Raw genomic sequence first — 14640 nt, forward strand, 5'->3', positions numbered from 1 at the left:
AAAGTGCCCAAACTCTTGGGGAAAGTTTGAGAAACTGAGGCAGGCCCAGCATTTACCTAGATAGACTGGTAGAATTGGCTGAAATAGTGCTCGGGTATAGAGATGTCCAAGCCCCAGAATCTCTAGAACATATTATACGAGGCAACTCTTTCCTTCTCTTATTCCACCAGGAATTCAATCTTTTTAGGATAATGACAAATTGTATCCCCAGTATTGTCATAGAGCAATGTGATATCTGTAAGATGATTTATAAAAGCTAGCGTTTAGTGCTTTAGGATTGGCAAAACCTTTGTAAGGTAAGTGCAATTATATTATCCCCACGTGATTATTACCCCCTGAGATTGAGAGATTATGTTACTTGCCCTGGATCATGTAGTTAGAAAGAGTCTGAAGCTGGATTCAAACTCAGAACTTCCTGTGCTCAAGTGTTCTATCTACTACCACTTAGCTGTCCCAATTTATGAAAATGTGAAAGCATTGAAGCCAAAATACAAATCCTGAAGGCAACTAAAGGGCACTAAAGACCAATGGAAAGTCCTACCAGACTCAGGGGAATTTATATACACAAGGAACCAAATTTTCTATTTATTTCAACCAGTTGCAACAAGTTATTAAACTATTCTATTGGCCCTTTCCCTATTACACAAGCAAATCAGCCCTGTGGCATTTTCACTCAGCGTTCCCATCCTTATCCCCTATTCCATGGCCTTGAATTATAAAATCTGAACACACCCAGCTACTTATAAGAGTAGTGTGTAGTGCTTTGGTAATAAGCAGAATGATTAGCCTCTGAAAGATATAAGCTTTGAAACTCTGGAAAGAGCATGTTAGTAGTATATAGTCAAAATTATGCATGTTAATGATACTAATTATCATTAGTTCATATCAATGATACTTATATAATCTTTCCTTAATGATTTCATCTTTACTACTTTTTGTAAAAGGAGCAAATTATCCAGTCTTACCCTGTTGGACCCTTTTTCCATTCCAAGGGAATAGATAGATTTGTGCTATCTCTGGAATACAAGGTAAAGTTTGGGCAGCTGCCATAGGTATCTCTCTGAAAGTCATGACTATTTGGTTCTAAATATTTTCTGATGCCTCTCCATTTATACTTCTTGTTTTTTGTTTGGTAAATATGAAAAACATTACATAGGCTGGTTCTTTTCAGCAACAATTTAAAATATGTCAGGATACATTTCTAGGGTTTTTGTGAACCACTTAAAAAAAGATATCTTAAGGAACTTTCTATATCATTTTGCCCCAAGTATATTTCTAGCTTTGTTCTTCTTTTTTCATTCTTACCATCTTGAATTAAAAGAAAGCCAGGAGACTTCTAAAAGATACTGGCCACACTCTCAAGTACTCAGTATTCTTTCTTTCATGTCTTCTAATACAGTAGACTAAAGGAAAGAGTAATCATGCTCCAAGCTCCTCATTGCCATTTCTGTTGTCTTTCCAGCACCATTTTTTAGGAAGCTCTTCTTTGAGGTTCACTCTATTTATATCACCATGTCAAAATCTTTGTCTGGAACCCCATTCCTTGTTCAAGAACTTCAGTACTCAGCTTACAATCTTTCTCTAATCCTCAATTCTTGCTTTCATTTCTTAGGGACTTTAATATATAAATATTAGGAACTTTAATATATAAATATTAGTATTTACCCAAACAATTTTACCTCCCTATTCATCAACCTCCACTATTCCCATTACCTATATATTTTTTTCCTTTTTCTTTTGGTTTATTTGTTTCTTCATGTATTTTATCTTGAAACAGTCCTACCTCTAACACTTACTAACTGCACCACCATGTACCTGTCATTTCAGATCTACATATCTAGGCATAGGCTTTCTGCTGAAATCTAGGTCCACATTATCAATAGCCAAGTAAACATTTTCAACTGAAAACACCACAGATATCAGCCAAACTGTCTATTAGTTAAGCCCAACATCTGCCTTCTTTACCTCTACTTAAGTTACTACTGAATATTGATTTGAAAAAATTACAAAACTGTATAGATTCAGTTATACTACACATTCACATTATTTGTAAGCTGAATACCACTGCTACAGAGTAGTTCTTTTACCTTTCTCTCAATGATTCCCTATCATACTCTCTGAGGTGTTTAGGTGTTCAAGGAGCACTAAGTATAATTTTATCTCCTTTAGTTTTGCCCATCCTCACAAGTGCTTAGCTTCTAATTACCACATTCTCTAGTTTGCTCTCTTTTCTATCAGCCCCAACTCCTCTTATCCACTTCCCCTTCTACTTTTGAATAGGATAAGAAAGATTTTGATGTCCAATTAATTGCACATATTCTTCCTTTTTTGAGCCAATTCTGATGAGAGTAAGGTTCAAGTGCTCATCTCTCCACCTCCCCCATTTTAGCCTCCACTGTAAAAGCTCTTTCATGTCTCTTTTATGTGACATAGTTTATGCCATTTTATTTCTTCCTTCTCCTTTCTCATAATGCATTCCTATTTTTCACCCCCTCAATTTTATAGATATCATTCCATTATATTCAACTCTCACACTTGCTCTCTGTTTATGTCTACTCCTTCTAACTGCCCAAATGATGATAAAGTTCATAGGAGTTACAAAAATCAATGTCCCAAGTAGGTACACAGTCTAACTTTAGTGAAAGTCTTTTGATATCTCTTCTTCTGTTTCCTTTTTATGATCCTTAAGTCATATGTGAGAGTCAAATTTTCCATTCAGCTCTGTTCTTTTCATCAGGAATGTTTGACAGTCCTCTTTTTCCTTGAATGACCATTTTCCCTCTGAAGGATTATGCTCAGTTTTTCTGGGTGATTCTTGGTTGAAGTCCTAGCTTCTTTGCCCTCTGGAATACAATATTCCAGTTCCTCCAAACCTTTAATGCAGAAGCTGCTAAATTTTGTGTCATCCTGTGGTTCTACAATATTTGAATTGTTTCTTTTTAGCTGCTTGCACTATTTTCTTCTTGATGTGGAAGTTCCGGAATTTGACTATGATATTCCTGGAAGTTATCCTTTCAGGATTTCTTTCAGAAGATAATTGGTGGATCCTTTAAATTTCTATTTTACATTCTGGTTCTAGAATATAGGGCAGTTTTCCTTGAAATTCCTTGGAATATAATGTCTAGGTTCTTTTTTGATCATGGCTTTTAGGTAGTACAATAATTCTTACATTATTTCTCTTAGATTTATTTTCTAAGTCAGTTGTTTTTCCACTGAGATATTTGACATTTTTTCTATTTTTTCATTATTTTGACTTTGATGGTTTCTTAATGCTTCATAGAGTGAGTAGCTTCCACTTGCCCATGTGAACTTTAAGAAATTATTTTCTTCAGTGAGCTTTTATACCTCCTTTTCAATTTGTCCAATTCTACTTTTTAAAAAGTTCTTTTTCTCAATGAATTTTTGTACTTCATTTCCATCTGGCCAATACTGCTTTTAAAGAAGTTTCTTCAGTGAATTTTTGTGCTTCTTTTACTAATTGTTCTATTTTGTTTTTTAAGGTATTATTTACTTTAGATTTGTGTGTGTTCTCCCTTTACCAAGCAATTAAAGCATGGTTTTTCCTGTATCACTCATTTCTTTTCCCAATTTTTCTTCTATCTCTCTTATTTGGTCTTTAATATAATTTTTTTGCAATCTTCCATGAATTCTTTTTGAGGTTGATAGCAATTCATATTTTTCTTGGAGGCTTTGGATGCAGCAGTACTGACTTTCTTGCCTTCTTCTGAGTTTGTGTTTTGGTCTTCTGTGTCATCAAGAGAACCTTCTATGTTGAGTTTCTTTTTTGTTGCCTGTTCATTTTCCATCCTTTTTCTTTTATTGATTATAAAAAACTGTTAAGTGGGCAATGTATTTCTGTGTTAAAGTGAAGATTGCAGCAAGCTTCAGGTTCTTTGTGTAGCTGCATTCAAAGCTAGCTCAAGGAATATATAAGCTTTTAGTTCTTCTAAGATGATATAACGAGGTATGTTTAATATTCTCTTAGCCTGTACTCTGGTTTTTGAGCAACTACAAACACTCTTTTCCATCTTGGAACTGTGTTCAGACTCCACTGTTCCCCTGGTACCATAAGTACTGGTAGTGCTGATACTCCTCCTTACACTGAAATTAAGACCCAGGACTGTGACCTGGATCTCTGTATGGACAATGCAACAGAAATATTTCACTCAAAGCCAGCAAATAGATTCCTGTAATCACCTTCTGAGCAGTGGTCTAAACACTCCCTTATCACCAGTGGCTGAGAGCTCCAGAAGCCTTTGCTGCTGATGCCACAGTGGGATCTACCTTGGCTTCTGTGTGGCAGTTTGATTCTACCTAGTGCAATAGTTCTTTTGTGCTAATCCTCTAACTGGTTTTGGGCTAAAAGATTATTTCACTCCATATTTTTGTGGGTTATTCTTTTTCAGAATTTGTTTTGAGGCATTATAGTTGCTTGGAGTGTAATTGGTAGAGATCATTTGGATTTGTGTACCTTTTCTACCATCTTTGTTCTGTCCCTTTGAATCTATTAATGATAATGCAAGTCTAATAGTACAGTCTATGAGACATATTAGAAAGTATTCTATAATCTCTGAAATACAAATTATATTACATTTTTGTTTTAGGATTATCATGAGAGGGAACAATTTGTATTTCCTTTTGAGTATTTGAACTCCATTTTCACATAGGCAGTGGGTCATGCAAGTATAAGGCAAATAGTACTGTGGAGATGGGATTGATAATTTAGAATGATAGTAGTGGTAACCTAAGTTCAGTGGAGTTTTTCTACCTCAACGGGAGAAAGATGGGCCTCATATATATATATATATAGCAAGTCAAGTGATAAAAGAAAGCAATAGGATTATGACAGGAAGGAAAGGTTATTCAAAGAGCATCTGGGAAAAATGAGGAGAAAACATTGATATGCTTTGTCAATATTCTAATTGTAAATTGGCTAAGAATTTGTTTTTTAACAAAAATCCATTATTTAATGAATGGTGACTCTGCAAGGCCAAAACGAATGCAGTAAATAAATGACCCTTTCTAACATAACATATGTTTGAATGCATATCTCTCCTTTTTCTCTCTCCCTGTATACAGTTATATATATATACACCCAATAGATAGATAGAGTATGTGTAAATTTATGTCTTTAAATATATGAGAGACAGAGAGACACATAGAGAGAGATAGAGACAGAGAAAAAAGAAATGTAAAGAAACCTGCTTTTAGGAAGCACTGATATATCTCTGCAGGAAGAAAAGAGCTTGGACAGTTTGCCAAAGGAAAGTTGATGGTAAAAGAAATGGAGTAAAGGAGAGAGATTTATTTTTTTGACTGCATGTCACAAATACAACTGAAATGCAGCTTGAAGTCATCACCTTTCCTGTTCAGACTTGATACCATTTTCTCAATGTGACCTCTTTGCAGAACAAAATCAATAATGTTTCTGTCTCCAAACCCCCAGCTGGCTTTTGTATCCATTAGGCTTTACCATTACTTTTATGAAAAAAGGAATAAACCCTCAGATAAATGAGCAGTTATCTAGAAAATGAGGGGTGGCTCTGTTAAGTTGGCTTTAAGGCAACCCCTACATAGGAAATTTACCTTAGGGAATCATTAATAGTCCATGGCCTATTTCCACTCTAAGGTTTATTTATGCAAAGCAAAATGAAAGGGTTGGCTAAGTATTTAGATATTTCAAATCAAACCAAGTATCCCTTGTATTTTTCTGAAGCATTAGAATACTTAAAATTAGAATAGTATTTTATTTTAAATTTTAGGTGATTTATTTTAAAACTATATGTAACACAAGTTCCTAGTTATTCTAGTCTAACCCCTTGATTTTACATATGGAGAAAAAGAGGCTCCTAAAAGTTGTTACCTGTCATATAGCTGATGTCCCTTGAACTAAATCCTAAAACTAAATGTAAATGATGGTGTCTTGGAATTATGGTGGGTTGGGAATATAAAGATCTGCATGTGCATTTGAGTACTCTTTCTGGCACTAACTTTAAAATCTCAGTCTTAGGCAAGTCACTTAATTTCCTTAAACTTTATTTGAATACTTACACTACTTACCTATGAGATTGTGTATATGAAATACTTTTAAAAATTTAAGACAATATATGTCAGCTGTTATTATTAAAATATAGAGTATATAAATATTAGTGTTATTACACATAATTAGCATTGTTACTGTTCTCATGTAAATTTTAGTAGAAAATTAATGATAAATCTCAATAGTGCCCTTTCAATATATTATAAATTCATTTTAAATTGAATATTCCTAAAATGCTACAGATAAAGGGGAAATACATATATTAAAATACTATATTTTAATTTGCTTGCATTATAGTTTTGGAGAAGCATTTTCATGTACAAAATTTTGACTACAACCCAGAATAATAATGACATAGAAAGATCCTGATCTTCATTTAAAATAATATTCAAATTATACCTATCCTTAGTTTTTGTAATCTTCTCAACTTTTAAGAGGTTCAAGGGATTGGATTTTTATAAAGTCTGAGAATTGGGATACATTTTAGGAATCATCTAGGCTAATCCCTTACCAGAAACATAAATAGCCACTACAATACCTTTGAATAGTAGTTGGTTTGCCTGTACTTAAATAATTCTAGGGATAGAGAAATTGATTCCTTTCAAGTCAGTCTCTTCTATTTTGGAAAGCTCTAATTATTAGAAAGTTTTTTCTTATATAATTTAATATAATTATATAATCTCTCTTTTTGAAATTTGTACTTTTCAATCCTACAAAATAATTAAAATCTGGTATAATAAGCCTGGATTTCTTAGCATTGGGTTTGCAATCAAAATAATTTTTGATAACTATATTTCAATATAATTGGTTTTCTTTAAAATTCTTTTCATTTTATTTTATGCAACAAAGTACATTATTATAATAAGAAACCCATAAGACTTGCCATACTTCATGAAAGGACCCATAATACTAACACACCAAAGTTTAAGAATCTCTAACCTAAGGTCATATAGCTTGATTATTTATTTTCTTCTTTATTATGACTTTATTAATCATCAACTACAGTATATATTTCAGACATAGAACAAAAAAATAGATTATGTGTGAAATTCTCAATTATTATAGTTTCTTTTAAGAATTGTTATACTTTGCTGATAGTTTGTGTCCCATTCTGAATTCACATGTTTTCTTCTATAGATTTTAGATATTATATTTCTACTCTTTTCTTTTTGATTTTTGCATCTGTTTCAGTATCTTCTATGTGTCCCACAAAAAACCTGAAGCCTTTCCTTGCAATAAATACATTCAAATAAAACAATGTATTAACCATGTATGGAAATATTTATCTCCAATGTTACATTCTATGTGCTTAGTCCATAGGTGTATAAGGAATTGAGGATAAAATAGTAACTCGGTGTAAGGGCTTGTTTGGCCCTTTTTTTGACTATTTTCCTTCTTTGGTATCTACCTGTCACCTAGTCCTCACTTGTGGCTCCAAGAAACTGTAGTGTGCACAGTGGTCACACTCTGGCAAGCTGTCTAGGCAAGTGGGCTGAAACAGGTTTTGGGTAACTCATAGGTCTCAAACTCATTGGTAAATTAGAAGAGTATCTACCCCAGGCAAGTGATGATTTTTCCTCAAAGAAGGGGTGAATGAAGACAATTTGTTTAAATGGCTATGAAAGTGGTGGAAGCAAATATTTAGAGGCTTAGAGTTTGTTTAGACATCAAAGAAGCAAAGGTTATCCATGCATTGCAAGTCATTAAGTCATCTTTATTTGTTTGCTTTATTTCATTTTTCAGATTACATATAGATACAATTTTAATAATCATTTTATGACATTTTGTAGTCCATTGTCTCTCTCTCCTTCCCACTCTTTCCCATTCCCTGAGATGGCAGGTAATATGATGTAAGTTGTAAATGCTTTTTCATTTAATATAGCTGTCCATGTTTGTCAAGGTGTAAAGAAGATACATATCATTTATCTTAGAGAAAAACACATGAAGGAAATAAAGTGAAGAATGGTGTGTTTTGATCTGCATTCAGTTTCCATAAGTTCCTTTTATGGTGGTGGAGAGTTTTTCAGCATTGTCTTGGATCCTTTGTCAATTTGGAATCTAGAAAACCCAATACTGAGATCTTGAGAACCCCAAGTTTGTATCAGCATGAGGTCTGAGACCTCACACTTGACATTGTCACATGTGAATTCCTCTTGAGGCAAGTCCCAACTTTGCAAGTTTCAGACTAACAATACACCTTAAAGTAATTTAGGTGGAGCTACAGTCTTAATCAGGTGTGAAGTAGCCTTTTTGTCCTAGTAGTTTCTTGTGTCCAGGTACTTTCTAAGATAGCCCTGCCCTTGGCTGGATCTTCCCCTTTTGTGTCCATAGTAAAGCATTAGCCTCTACCTGATAATCCTGTCTAGAACTCCTCATTTTCTTTGTAGCCATTGTAAAGCCTATCAACCATACTCTTCCATTCTCAGGTCCCAAGAGTTATTTAAGTTCCCCAAATTCTTTTGTACTTCAGAGCTGTCAATCTAGGGTGGTTGGCACTCCGAGGGGTCAGTAGCCAGAGTGGCTAGAGTGGTCAGAGTCCTGGGGCTCTGCATGGATTTTGAGCATGCAACTCTGTGTGCCTGAGGATTGTACCTAACTCCTCTCCTGATTAAAGATGTGTTTTTTCTGATTATTTAATAATTCTGTGTTTTTTTCTAGTTTAACACTTGCAATACTGATAATATTTGAGTCTTTCACAATTGATCATAATATGTTAAAATAACACTCTATTGCATATATGAATAGCATGGAAATAGGTTTTGAACAATGATGCATTTATAACCCAATAGAATTGCTTTTCATCTCTGGGAAGGGGGAGGCAAAGGAGGGAGATCATAAATCATGTAACCATGGGAAAATATTCTAAGTAAAAAAAAAAGACTCCACTCAAAAAAAATTGATCATCATACATAAATCAATGCTGTTATAGTGTTCAATGTACTCCTGGTTTTGCTCATTTCCCTTTGCATCATTTCATATAAGTTTTCACTTTTTCAAAAATATTGTTTGTCATATGTTATGGCACTATAACATTTCATTACAATCATATACCAAACTTGTTCAGCCATTCTCCAATTAATACATATCCCTTCAGTTTCCAGCTTTTTACCACCACAAAAAGAGTTGCTATAAATATTTTTGTTCAGGTAGATTCTTTTCTTCCAACTTTTTAAATTTATGAAACCAAGGCCAAGAAATCCTGCCTTATGTAACTGTACTAGATTTGAATTGTTTTGTAAGATCAATAGGTAAAAATTACAAAGGGAGAGATTTTGTAACAACATATAAGGGAGAACTTAAAGTAGCCATAATTATCTATTTTACATCTTGTCATGCTCTCATGTCTTGTTTGGTCATAAATTCTGCCCTTATCCATAGGCTCAGCTGGTAAACTATATTGCTCTCCTAATTTGTTTATGATATCAGCCTTTATTTCTAAATCATGGATCCATTTTGACTTTACCTTGGTATGTGGCATGAGGTGTTGGGTCTATGCCTAATTTCTACCATATTGTTTAATAGTTTTCTCAGCAATTTTTGTTGAATAATGAGTTCTTCCAAAATCTTGAATCTTTATATCCGTCAAACACTAGGATTACTGTGGTCATTTACTACTGGGTGTTGACTGCCTAATCTATCCCACTGATCTACTATCTATTTCTTAGCCAGTACCAGATTTTTAGCTATTTTGTAATACAGTTTGATATCTGGTATAGCTAAGCCAACTTCCTACATGTTTTTTTTTCATGAATCCCCTACATATTGTTGCCTTTTTATTCTTCAAGATAAATTTTATAATTTCTTCTCACTATATGAAATAGTTTTTGTGTAGTTTGATTGGTATGGCACTGAACAGGTAGATTAATTTAGATAGAAATTCATTTTTATTATATTGGCTTGGCCTATTTGTGAGCAATTAATGTTTTCCAGTTATTTAGAGGTGATTTTATGTGGAAAGTATTTTGTAGTTGTTTTCATATAATTCCTGAATTTGCCTTATCGGTAGACTCAAGGGTATTTTATATTGTCTACAGTTATTTTAAATGAAATTTCTCTTCCAATCTCACTGCTGGATTTTATTTATAATATAAATAATGATGATGATTTACATGCGTTTATTTTATATTCTAAAACTTTGCTTAAGTTAATTGTTTCTATTAATTTTTTGGTTGATTCTAGGATTTTCTATGAATACCATCATGTCATCTGTAAAGAGTAATAGCTAGTTCTTCCTTGCCTATTCTAATTCCTTCAGTTTCTTCTCTCTCTTTTAATGTTTATTTTTACAGCTATTTTTATTAAATAACCAGTTTATAAAGTGAAACCAAGTAAAATAAATGATTTTGATTATACTAAATTAAAAAGCTTTTGTACAAACAAAAACAATGCAACCAAAATCAGAAGGGAAACAACAAATTGGGAAAAAATATAACAAAAAACTCAGACAGGGGTCTAATTACTCAAATATACAAGGAATTAAATCAATTGTATAAAAAAATCAAGCCATTCCCCAATCAATAAATGGGCAAGGGACATGAATAGGCAATTTTCAGATAAAGAAATCAAAACTATCGAAAAGAACATGAGAAAGTGTTCTAAATCTCTAATAATTAGAGAAATGCAAATCAAAACAATACTAAGGTATCACCTCACACATAGCAGAGTGACTAAAATGATAGTAGGGGAGAGTAATGAATATTAGAGGGGATGTGGCCAAATTGGGACATTAATGCATTGCTGGAGGAGTTGGATGGCAATTTGGAACTATGCTCAAAGGGCTATAAAAGATTGCCTGCCCTTTGATCCAGCCATACCACTGTTGGGTTTGTACCCCAAAGAGATCATAGATAAATAGACTTGTATGAAAATATTTATAGCCGTACTTTTTGTGGTGGCAAAAAAATGGAAAACGAGGGTATGCCCTTCAATTGGGGAATGGTTGAACAAATTGTGGTATATGCTGGTGATGGAATACTATTGTGCTAAAAGGAATAATAAACTGGAGGAATTCCATGTAAACTGGAAAGACCTCCAGGAATTGATGCAGAGTGAAAGGAGCAGAGCCAGAAGAACATTGCACACAGAGACCAATACACTGTGGTAAAATAGAATGTAATGGACTCCTGTACTGGCAGCAATGCAATGATCCATAACAATTCTGAGGGACTAATGGAAAAGAACACTACCCACATTCAGAGGAAGAACTATAGGAGTGGAAACAAAGAAGAAAAGCAACTGCTTGAACACATGGGTTGAGGTGGACATGATTGGGGATGTGGACTCTAATCTACCACACCAATGCAACTATCAACAATTTGGAAATAAGTCTTGATCAATGACACATGTTAAAACCAGTGGAAATGCGCATCGGCTATGGGTGGGGAGGAGGTAGGGGGGTGAAGGGGAAAGTAAGAACATGAATCATGTAACAATGATAATTTTCTAAAGAATAAAAATTATTTAAGAAAATAAAAAATAAAGTGAGACCACTGCAGGAACTTACTGGGAGAATAAGGAATTAATGCCTATATCACAAGAGTTCCCCATAGTTACTTGCCTTGATATACAGTGTTCAGAAAGAAGGTCAAGGCACTGCACTAAACACAATACAAATCTCAACAGGGCTTGTTTTAAGTATAACACCCTAGTTTCTGCTGCCCTTCTCATTCCATAACGTTAAATGACATGTCCATGCGCTGGAGTCCCCATCCAACTGGGTAAGATAGGGGCTCTGTGGTTTCCATTTCCACCATCATGTGCCCTCTCTCCCATCCCCTCAACACATTTAGAGTAATACAACTGACATTAGGAAAGAGCAAAAAATAGCCATGATCAAAATGAAGTTGCAGTAAGGAGAAAGTGACATAGGCAGAGGAAGAATACAGGAATCCAAATACATAAAAATGCTAGTGGAGGAGGAAAAATTGCTTCTAATGTGTATTTCTATAGCAGATTAGAGGAATAAACTAAGGAAGGATCTCCAGGTATGAATTGCAGGAATTCTGGCCCTAATGGTATCAATGCTCTCCAGTGCTGTTCTGCCTGCTACCCTGGAGAAATCCCTGGGAACTAAGAATGGATTCTCTTATTGGAGCCACATTAGCTATGGCCCTCCTCGAATTCAGTCAAAGGGTGCTCTCTAGTGTGTTATAGTTATCCTTAAAACTCTTCAGCTCTAGTAATTGCTTGGCTCTTTTGCTCTTATGACTAGAGGGCAGATAGGTGACCTGGATATTTTTTGGGGAGGAAACTTCAGGAGATTGTGTTAGAGCCTCAGCTGCTGAATAGTGCTGATGCTGGGAGTTCCTACCATGGGCTTTGACAAACCAGCCCTACCTACTTTGACATGTTTTAATCACACTCATGTGGCAGCCAGTTCACTCAGTGCTTCCTGATAATGTAGATATTCCATCTGGCCAAAGACTCCAGTTTCATATCGAACTGTTTCATAACCATCTAACAGGGTATCAATGAGGGCCTTTTGGACACCCTTGAAGGGAGTACTTGTGTTTTGAAGTTCTAGTAGATATGATCAGAAATTTGCCCATTGAGGAATGGGTATGCTCAGGCCTTCTGAATGTAATGGGATCTCAGAGGTGTGAAAGTCATCAAATGCTTTCATTCTGTACAGGTAGTTGTAGCAATGTTGATTTCCTGGTGTCTCCATCTATAAAAGTCTGGCGCCATCCTCTTCAAGAAGCTGAGGTTTATACTTTACATCCTGGACCTTGGAGAGTCAATTGTCAATCTCTTCCTTCAGATCCTTAGCAGTGTTGTGCCACACAGGGAAATGAGGGCCTCTTTGAAACTTAATAGCAAAGCACATTATCTGTCTCTTCACAAAAAAGAACAACAGCACAAATACTAAGCTTCCGTAGGCCATCATGGGCAGTACGTTCACCCCCGACAACTAGTTACTGCTGGACATCATGGCCTCTCTCCAGCTTCATTACCTCAGACTCCATAGTAGTGATGGCCTCAGGACTCCCTAGCACTCCGTGGCTATTTAATTATGGGGAAAGCCAAAGCCAGACCCAGTCAGAAAACATGGCAGCTTGCGGGAGCACAGGTGATTGAAGGGCAGTTTCTTCTCTTATTGATATAGCTAGAATTCCTAGAACAATATAGAGAGTAATGGCAATAATGGGTATCTTTCTTCACTCTTGATCTCATTGGGAAGGTTTCCTGCTCATCTTCATTACAGATTATATTTGTTGATGGGTTTAAATAGATACTATTTCTAATTTTATGGAGTATTCCCTTTATTCTAATATTCTCTGGTGATTAAAATAGGAATAGCTATTGTATTTTTCAAAGCTTTTTTTTTACATCTAGTGAGATAATCATATGGTTTCCGTTGGTTTTGTTATTGATATGGTCAATCATCTTTCATAACATTGAATTGTTCCTGCATTCCTGGTAAAAAACAAAAAAAAACAAAAAAAAACAAAAAAAAACCTCACCTGATTATAGTATATGATTCTTGTGATATAGTGCTGTAATTTTCTTGCTAGTATTTTATTTAAATTTTTGTGCCAATAATTTTTAGGGAGATTCATATATAGTTTTCTTTCTCTGTTTTATATTCCTGGTTTAGTTATCAATAGCATATTAGTGTCATAAAAGGAATTTGGAAGAAATCCCTTCAACTGTTTACCCAAATAGTTTATATAGTGTTCTGAACATGTTTGGTATAATTCACTTGTGAATCCATCAGGCCTTGGGAATCATAAGTAATCCTTTTGGCTTTTTTCTTTTTACTGGACTTCAATGACTATGGAGAACGTAAGGACATCTACTTTGTGCAACTCTACCTCACTTAAATCCATTATATGTCTGAGTTAAAAGATATCAGTTGAGGTCATTCTAGTCCTCTTTGATTATGAAGGAGAACATCCAATCAGCCAAACCAGCCTAAAACATACCAGGTGATTCAAAGATACTAGCTGATGGCTGTTTGATTCTGTACCTCTAGTGTTTCAAGATTTTTTTTGTGCTACTCTTTTCATATTGGAACCACTAGAAGTGGATGAGACTAAGTGTCATTGTTTGAATATCATTGAGCAATGAGTTGCCTAAGTAATACATGATGGGGCAAGAGTCAGGGAGGGATAAAATAAACTGGGAGTCAGAATACTTAGACTGTAATCTCAAGAGTCATTCTTGGGCTCAGAACCCAACTCTGATATTTATTAGCTGCCAGATTAGAAATAAACCTATTCCTTTTGCATTAGTAATATGTCAGGATTGTTGAGAGAAAAATGTGTTATTAGTCTTAAAATATTTTATGAGATATTGTTAAATAATGTAATCTGAAATAAGACACTCATGTGACAAATTCTTCCTGGTCATATAAGTAGTTCATGTTTTTATTCCATCTTAAGTTTTATAATGACTTTCTCACAGAAACTCTGACATAGATAATACAAATTTTAGCTCCATTTTAAAGATAAAGAAACTGAGGCCCAAGAAAGTGGTGCATTTTTTCAATTATATAGCTAATATAAGGGGGAACCAGAACTCAAACTGAGCCTTTCCAATTCCAAGAGCAGTACTTATTCCTCTATCTCATACTGTCTCTATTTTTGTAGTTTCCTTAT

The 14640-nt window shown here is 34.6% G+C and overlaps 1 pseudogene; it reads right to left on the minus strand.

Annotated features, from left to right (window-relative positions):
* Nucleotides 1-12165: 12165 nt before the first annotated feature.
* Nucleotides 12166-12971, minus strand: LOC123236179 (annotated as a pseudogene).
* Nucleotides 12972-14640: the final 1669 nt, after the last annotated feature.

Source organism: Gracilinanus agilis, chromosome 2 (assembly GCF_016433145.1).
Source record: "Gracilinanus agilis isolate LMUSP501 chromosome 2, AgileGrace, whole genome shotgun sequence".
NCBI lineage: Eukaryota > Metazoa > Chordata > Mammalia > Didelphimorphia > Didelphidae > Gracilinanus > Gracilinanus agilis.